The sequence below is a fragment of the Poromitra crassiceps genome (genome assembly GCF_964638095.1).
Source record: "Poromitra crassiceps genome assembly, chromosome: 20".
NCBI classification, from domain to species: domain Eukaryota; kingdom Metazoa; phylum Chordata; class Actinopteri; order Beryciformes; family Melamphaidae; genus Poromitra; species Poromitra crassiceps.
Window position 1 is genome coordinate 5,201,914 of NC_139637.1, and position 8,853 is coordinate 5,210,766.

The following is an 8,853-nucleotide window of genomic DNA, read 5'->3' on the forward strand; positions in this document are numbered from 1 at the left end:
AGGCGAGGACGGGCGACCCAGCAACGCATAGCGCGACGCGCCTGACTACCGGTATTATATGCATGCTGCCTTCAGGGACACGCCTACAGCACTAAACTGCTGCAATCAACCAACCCAGGGTCCACTGTCAGATATATACAGACAGGCGAAAATGTACAGGCATTAACAGCTTAGCCTACTACAGTACGGATTAACGGCCGTAACGGCTGTACCCATGTGTCGAGGTTCACCACCATGGACCATGGAGATAATTACATTATGTCAAGCCTTGTTAAGAAAGAATGCAAAACACATGAGTGTCCTGTCCAGTAGCCTAGTAGCTTACTACACTCTGCATTAGGACTACCTTTGTGAAAAAGCCATAGCAAACTATAAAATAGCTATATAAATATAAAATATAAACTATATAGGCTAATCACTGTGGCCTATTAATTACATTCAAATGTATCCACCTGTATCTGTATCTGGGCTTTAGCACCCACACAACCAAAACTTCAGTTTTCTCCCTGTTCAGCTGGAGAAGTTTGCTGCCATGGAGTGGTTGATTTCTTCCAACCATCTGACTAAGGGAGTTGATGGGTTGGAAGTCTTCAGATAGTGAAATGAAAAGTCATTATCATCAGCCATCAACATAATATGGTAGCTGCTGACTTTGCTCTCAGCATTCTGAGACTAACCCAGAAGATAGCCTACATCTTGTATGTGCCACTAATCATCTTCCACATAGGGGAATAGAATAGACCAGTATTTTGTTTTCTTTCCATAAGGGTAGGAGACAAGTACAATAAAATAGGCTAGTGTTATTACTAGTGATAGTGTTATTACCAGGTATTGTTTTCATCTTGTGAGTCTGTGTGTGCCGTGTGTGTCATCATGGCAAAACGTGGTCCTGGAGACACCTTGTGGCGGGAACTAGAACAGAAGCGGGTTTGAGTACCTGTGCAAGGTGTTTATATGACGTCTGTCTACCTGTGGACAGATGTTGTCAACACAACCATGCAAGATGCAGTCACGGAACACAGTTCAGATATTTCAGATCACAATGAAGGCAGAGTTCAAAAATGGGTGTGGTCCGAGCACACACACACACACACACACACACACACACACACACACACACACACACACACACACACACACACACACACACACACACACACACACACACACACAGTGAATGCAGATTAGAGATCATACAAACATTTGTCAGAGGTAGAGATGCTCTGGAGGCCGAAATAAGTTAGTTTAGGGTCAGAGGTCAGTTTTTTGGAGCGCAACTTAAGTTAGCTAGCCTAGCTAGCAAACCTGTAGAACTTCTGTACAGAATTAGCAATGATTTCTTCATTTAATTCATTCGTAGTCTCGCTTGCCAGACACACACACACACACACACACACACACACACACACACACACACACACACACACACACACACACTCATTCGTTGTAAGTCACAGCAGTCGTGGCTGGTGTCATTCCATCTCAACATGGTCTCTAGTTATATTCTCTTTTGGATCAGAAGGATGAGTAACCATGAGTTGTTTTAGTTGGCTCTATATGACAGCGCAGGTGTAGGAGGGACACAAACTAACAATCGGACCTGTGCCAGTTATGCCTCTTAATGTGCGTTGTCACAGTGTCACATGTTGGCCTTGCATGTTACTCACATGTTACTCACATGTTACTCACATGTTACTCACATGTTACTCACATGTTACTCACATCATGTGACCTCTGCTGAAACGGACACATCAGCACTGTGAGGGTGAGGGGTCAGTCTGCTTCCACTTCCCTCCCTACATGTCTGATAGAAGACAGCTGAAGTAGCTCCTCCCTACATGTCTGATAGAAGACAGCTGAAGTAGCTCCTTCATATCTGTTGGAGTGATGATGAACATGTATTAGTGTTCCAGTGAAAATACAAAAGGTTCATGGGAATCCCTCCATGCCTCTGGTCGAAAATCCTCTCTTCTCATAGTTAATTGGGGGGGAATCCCCACTGAAAACCTTCAAGATTAGAGTCATTCAATATTGACCCTGGCCTGATGTTTCTTTACAATTTTTTGAGCATCATCTGATGTCTCTGCCAGTTAGCACCACCTGGTGGTTGTAGCCCACTATCCACCTTATTTTTGATTGCCCCGCTGTACAAAATAATTGTGGGTACACGTTTCCGGTTGTGAGTTATTGTTGCAGCTTGCCATTTCCTAAAACGGTATTCTACTTGATTTGAAAAGATGGCCGCCTATACTCCCTTGTACCCTGGCTGAATTGAACATAACTTGGCCAATACGTATGTAACATACCAATACCACATACCTTTATTTGATGTAGAATGCAGAGGACATGTAACGGTTTAGTTAAACTTGCATTCCAGGAATATTGCTCTAAAGATTAAGTAAGTGGCTCGAGAGACTGTTTCGTCCTGAAATCCACTCACTTTGTGCAAGAACACAATCGATTTGGGGTGGAACATGCCAGGATTGGCCAACGCCAACGCCAGTGCCCAGAACTGTCAAATCAAATCATCGACAGAGACGCTCTGGCCCGCCTCCCAGTATTTTCAGAGTATCAGAGTTAGATAGAGAACGTGACAAATATAGCCACGTTATGGTTATAAACAACAAACTAACGATGGTGATCCGTATGGAAACAGTGTTACTCGAAATGGTTAAAAGTTAAATCAATTTGGTCATTCAGTGGCGTTTTACTGCCATGTAAAGTAACTATTACACTAGCCGCTAGCATTAGCCACAGCCGACTACCCACAATGCATTACGTTATCCCCGCACCCGAACGACACGGCTAGAGCAGAATGGCTCTGCTGTCAAATCGCCCACTGTGTGGGCTTGCTAGCTCGGCTGCTTTGTGGCCTCGCCAGCCCTGCAGCTCGTATACGCAGCTCGGCCGCATGGCTGCTGCATGGCCTCACCTGCTCTTATTGTGTGTGTGTGTGTGTGTGTGTGTTGCTCACAAAATGTTATTGCCCTGAAGTTTACATCCATAATGACATCACGGATGACATCATCAGTGTCTTATGACATCATCAGTGACTTATGACATCACTGATGACATCATCCGTGATGTCACAATGCCTCACAATGCACAATTGCTGAAGTGACATCACTGATGACATCACTTATGACAGCATCAGTGATTTATGACATCACTGATGACATCATCAGTAGGGCAAAAATTGAAACAGAGAACAGAGAACAAACATTGCCCACATTGCCCCTTTTATGGCTTTATTATGGCCTTGAGCCAATCAGCGCGCAGCAGTCACACAGGTGGGTGAGTGGAGAATAGTCTTCACTCAGGAAACCTGGGTTACCGACTGTGTAACAGTTACACGGTAAACCAGGTTTCCTGAGTGAAGACTTGGTTACACTGTAACCAAACGTTAGTTACTCCAGTCAGGAGAATTTTTAATCAGTTGATTTCAAATATGTTTAAAATAAAATAAAATAAGCAAAAAAAGAAAGTAAACAAACAAAATCATCAGCAAATATCAAGCCAAAATTCCAGTAACAATGTAAGTCCATGCTCAAAAAGGAGTAGGAACAAGTTAAGAAAAGTTTTCTAGTCTACCCCCTTTTTTTCTACTTTTTTATTATATCTATATTTTGAACGTTATGATGTGAAAATAATAACTAAATTATCCATCACCAATGATACCTATTTCAGTCAAATCAAACATAAACACATATTCAAACAAAACAAGAACAAAGCGATCAGTATGAATACAAACCTTTAAACAAAATCAAGACATACGCAGTCAGGTAGAGAGACTTGCAAATCATTCATAGCATTTATTTTCACTTGGCTTCACTTGGCTCCTCAAATTTTTCCATGTCAACGACCACTTAACTAACACAAATGACCACGTCCCAGGGACAAAGACTGTCAATGCAGACTGTCAACACAATGCAGGTTACACTTAACCTGATGCTGCCAGATGGGGGCGGTATTGTTTTATTATATTGTATTCTTTTTATCATGAGAACTAACAGCTTTACAGAAGCCCACAGACAACTATTAAAGAGAGAGGCTAAGGCTTCTCAACCGACTGACTGCGTAGATGCACCAGATTATGATGAAAATCAAACACTTTTGAAGAGAGAGCGTATGAAATCAGATTAGAGCTGGGAAGCACAAACTGTTTTATTGTTTTTATTGGCGATATAAACACAGGACAGCACAACAAAGCACAAAAAACAAAAACGTCCAAATACATAAACACTAAAAAAAAACTCACAAATCTTCAAATCCTTCCCTGGCCGTGGGAACCCTGAATTAAGTGTTTACTCTCCTTTGTGGATTTTCAAATGTCTCTTCAGGGTTCCTATCTGACCAAAACCTTTAGCACAGACTGGGCAAATAAATTGTTTCTCACCTGTGTGGACTATCATGTGTGTCTTCAAGTTTCCTTTATGACTAAAACCTTTAGCACAGACTGAGCAATTAAATTGTTTATCTCCTGTGTGGATTATCATGTGTGTCTTCAAGTGTGCTTTTTGACCAAAACCTTTATCACAGACGGAGCAATTAAATTTTTTATCTCCTGTGTGGATTATCATGTGTTTCTTCAAGTCACCTTTATGACCAAAACCTTTATCACAGACTGAGCAAATAAATTGTTTATCTCCTGTGTGGATTGTCATGTGTGTCTTCAATTCTCCTTTACGACTAAAACCTTTATCACAGACGGAGCAAATAAATTGTTTATCTCCTGTGTGGATTATCATGTGTGACTTCAAGTCTCCTTTACGACCAAAACCTTTATCACAGACGGAGCAATTAAATTGTTTCTCACCTGTGTGGACTATCATGTGTGCCTTCAAGGATCCTTTTTTACCAAAACCTTTATCACAGACGGAGCAATTCAATTGTTTCTCTCCTGTGTGGACTATCATGTGTGACTTCAAGTCTCCTTTACGACCAAAACCTTTATCACAGATGGAGCAATTAAATTGTTTCTCACCTGTGTGGACTATCATGTGTCTCTTCAAGGATCCTTTTTTACCAAAACCTTTATCACAAACTGAGCAGCTGAAGCTGTGTTTCGTCCTAATAACTTCACTGTTCTTCTGCAAGTCTAAACCTGACTGAGCTTCACTAGTTTCCATCCATTCATCATCATTGTCTTCAGTTACAGAAGAGTCTAAAGTCTTGTCATGACTAGTTGATTGTAAATTACTATCTGGATCTAAGTTCCTGGCTGGTTTTGATGCTCCACAGTCCTCTCCATCAACTTCTGTTTTCATCTGTTCAGTTGAGCTGCTGGCTAGAGGCTCTGCCTCTCTGTTCTCCTCAGTTTGGCGTTGATGAAGCTGTGAGGACTGAGGTTTCTCTTCCTCATATTCACTATTCACAGTGACAACAATGAATGGGAAGTTGGTGATATCAGCCTCCTCCAGCCCTTGAAGCTGCTCTCCCTCCTGACTGATCCAGAGTTCCTCCTGTTCCTCTTTAATGTGTGGGGGCTCTGGGTCCTCCTGTTCCTCTTTAATGTGTGGAGGCTCTGGGTCCTCCTGTTCCTCTTTAATGTGTGGAGGTTCTGGGTCCTCCTGTTCCTCTTTGATGTGTGGGGGCTCTGGGTCCTCCTGAAGCTGGTCTCCCTCCTGACTGGTCCAGAGTTCCTCATGTTCCTCTTTAATGTGTGGGGGCTCTGGGTCCTCCTGGTCCAGACTGGGGCTCCACTCCTGCCGCTCAGTGGGAACCCCCTCCCCAATGACCAACAGCTGCTGGAGGTCTGGAGGCAAGGCTTCTCTGTGTAACCGCACCGCGTCCAGCAGTTTGCGTTGTCGGTCAATCTCCTCTTGTGAACGAGTAGCTTCCTCCTCGTACTCTGCCACCATTCTTTCAAACAGCCCAAATATCTCGTCAACAGCCACAGTTAGTCGCTGCTTCACCTCCGCTTTCAGCTTCTGGACTTTATAGATTTTCATTTTTACACAATTACTGACCGACTTCATCCTTCAAAGCTCCAATAGCTCTTTACAGCTAACGTTAGCTTCACAGCTAAACCATTCATCTAAGTCCATAAGAGAGGAGCTTCTTCCTCGGAGGTAACAGAGTCCAGTTCCACTTGATATATTTGTGATATCATCCATACGAGTCTTCTGTTTGTCTTTTTGGTGTTTTACCACTGCTTCCACCACTTATATAGCCTCAGCCAGGAAGGATTTATGACATCACTGATGACACCACAATTGCTTGACATCACTGATGACATCACAATTCACTGATTTATGACATCACTGGGCAGAAACTGAGTGGAAACAAATTCCGTTCCAGTCATGTGACTTTTCGTGATGTCATTGCCTGGTTAGTAAGTTCCGCATTCATTTTCTCCGTAGACATTTCGATAAATCCTTATATAACGAGTTTTAAGGCTGGACCAAGCCAACCCATGACCTACTGAATCGTGAGATAAAACATTATGTTTAAGCAAGAACAAAAAATAACAATGGGGGAAAACATTTGAATTTCCAATGTTGTTTCCCACCGTAGTTTGCTTTTTAGTTTCTATCATTTCTGTAATCTCTTTTATCTTTATTTGCTAGTAGTTTGGTTGCTGGTGTTGCAGGTAACATAACTGCAGATGGGGCTTGTTTGGGGAATAACCAGAGATCACAAACATTTGGGCTGCCTGTACTGGACTAAACCAAAGTGTAACAGACCTGCTGTGGGCTGCCCGTACTGGACTAAACCAAAGTGTAACAGACCTGCTGTGGGCTGCCTGTACTGGACTAAACCAAAGTGTAACAGGCCTGCTGTGGGCTGCCTGTACTGGACTAAACCAAAGTGTAACAGGCCTGCTGTGGGCTGCCTGTACTGGACTAAACCAAAGTGTAACAGACCTGCTGTGGGCTGCCCGTACTGGACTAAACCAAAGTGTAACAGGCCTGCTGTGGGCTGCCTGTACTGGACTAAACCAAAGTGTAACAGACCTGCTGTGGGCTGCCCGTACTGGACTAAACCAAAGTGTAACAGACCTGCTGTGGGCTGCCTGTACTGGACTAAACCAAAGTGTAACAGGCCTGCTGTGGGCTGCCTGTACTGGACTAAACCAAAGTGTAACAGGCCTGCTGTGGGCTGCCTGTACTGGACTAAACCAAAGTGTAACAGACCTGCTGTGGGCTGCCCGTACTGGACTAAACCAAAGTGTAACAGACCTGCTGTGGGCTGCCTGTACTGGACTAAACCAAAGTGTAACAGGCCTGCTGTGGGCTGCCCGTACTGGACTAAACCAAAGTGTAACAGGCCTGCTGTGGGCTGCCTGTACTGGACTAAACCAAAGTGTAACAGGCCTGCTGTGGGCTGCCCGTACTGGACTAAACCAAAGTGTAACAGGCCTGCTGTGGGCTGCCCGTACTGGACTAAACCAAAGTGTAACAGGCCTGCTGTGGGCTGCCTGTACTGGACTAAACCAAAGTGTAACAGGCCTGCTGTGGGCTGCCCGTACTGGACTAAACCAAAGTGTAACAGGCCTGCTGTGGGCTGCCCGTACTGGACTAAACCAAAGTGTAACAGGCCTGCTGTGGGCTGCCTGTACTGGACTAAACCAAAGTGTAACAGGCCTGCTGTGGGCTGCCTGTACTGGACTAAACCAAAGTGTAACAGGCCTGCTGTGGGCTGCCCGTACTGGACTAAACCAAAGTGTAACAGGCCTGCTGTGGGCTGCCTGTACTGGACTAAACCAAAGTGTAACAGGCCGGCTGTGGGCTGCCCGTACTGGACTAAACCAAAGTGTAACAGGCCGGCTGTGGGCTGCCTGTACTGGACTAAACCAAAGTGTAACAGGCCTGCTGTGGGCTGCCCGTACTGGACTAAACCAAAGTGTAACAGGCCTGCTGTGGGCTGCCCGTACTGGACTAAACCAAAGTGTAACAGGCCTGCTGTGGGCTGCCTGTACTGGACTAAACCAAAGTGTAACAGGCCGGCTGTGGGCTGCCCGTACTGGACTAAACCAAAGTGTAACAGGCTGGCTGTGGGCTGCCTGTACTGGACTAAACCAAAGTGTAACAGGCCTGCTGTGGGCTGCCCGTACTGGACTAAACCAAAGTGTAACAGGCCTGCTGTGGGCTGCCCGTACTGGACTAAACCAAAGTGTAACAGGCCTGTTGTGGGCTGCCTGTACTGGACTAAACCAAAGTGTAACAGGCCTGCTGTGGGCTGCCTGTACTGGACTAAACCAAAGTGTAACAGACCTGCTGTGGGCTGCCTGTACTGGACTAAACCAAAGTGTAACAGGCCTGTTGTGGGCTGCCTGTACTGGACTAAACCAAAGTGTAACAGGCCTGCTGTGGGCTGCCCGTACTGGACTAAACCAAAGTGTAACAGGCCTGTTGTGGGCTGCCTGTACTGGACTAAACCAAAGTGTAACAGGCCTGCTGTGGGCTGCCTGTACTGGACTAAACCAAAGTGTAACAGGCCTGCTGTGGGCTGCCCGTACTGGACTAAACCAAACAGGCCTGCTGTGGGCTGCCTGTACTGGACTAAACCAAAGTGTAACAGGCCTGCTGTGGGCTGCCTGTACTGGACTAAACCAAAGTGTAACAGGCCTGTTGTGGGCTGCCCGTACTGGACTAAACCAAAGTGTAACAGGCCGGCTGTGGGCTGCCCGTACTGGACTAAACCAAAGTGTAACAGGCCTGCTGTGGGCTGCCCGTACTGGACTAAACCAAAGTGTAACAGGCCTGCTGTGGGCTGCCCGTACTGGACTAAACCAAAGTGTAACAGGCCTGCTGTGGGCTGCCCATACTGGACTAAACCAAAGTGTAACAGGCCTGCTGTGGGCTGCCCGTACTGGACTAAACCCAAGTGTAACAGGCCTGCTGTGGGCTG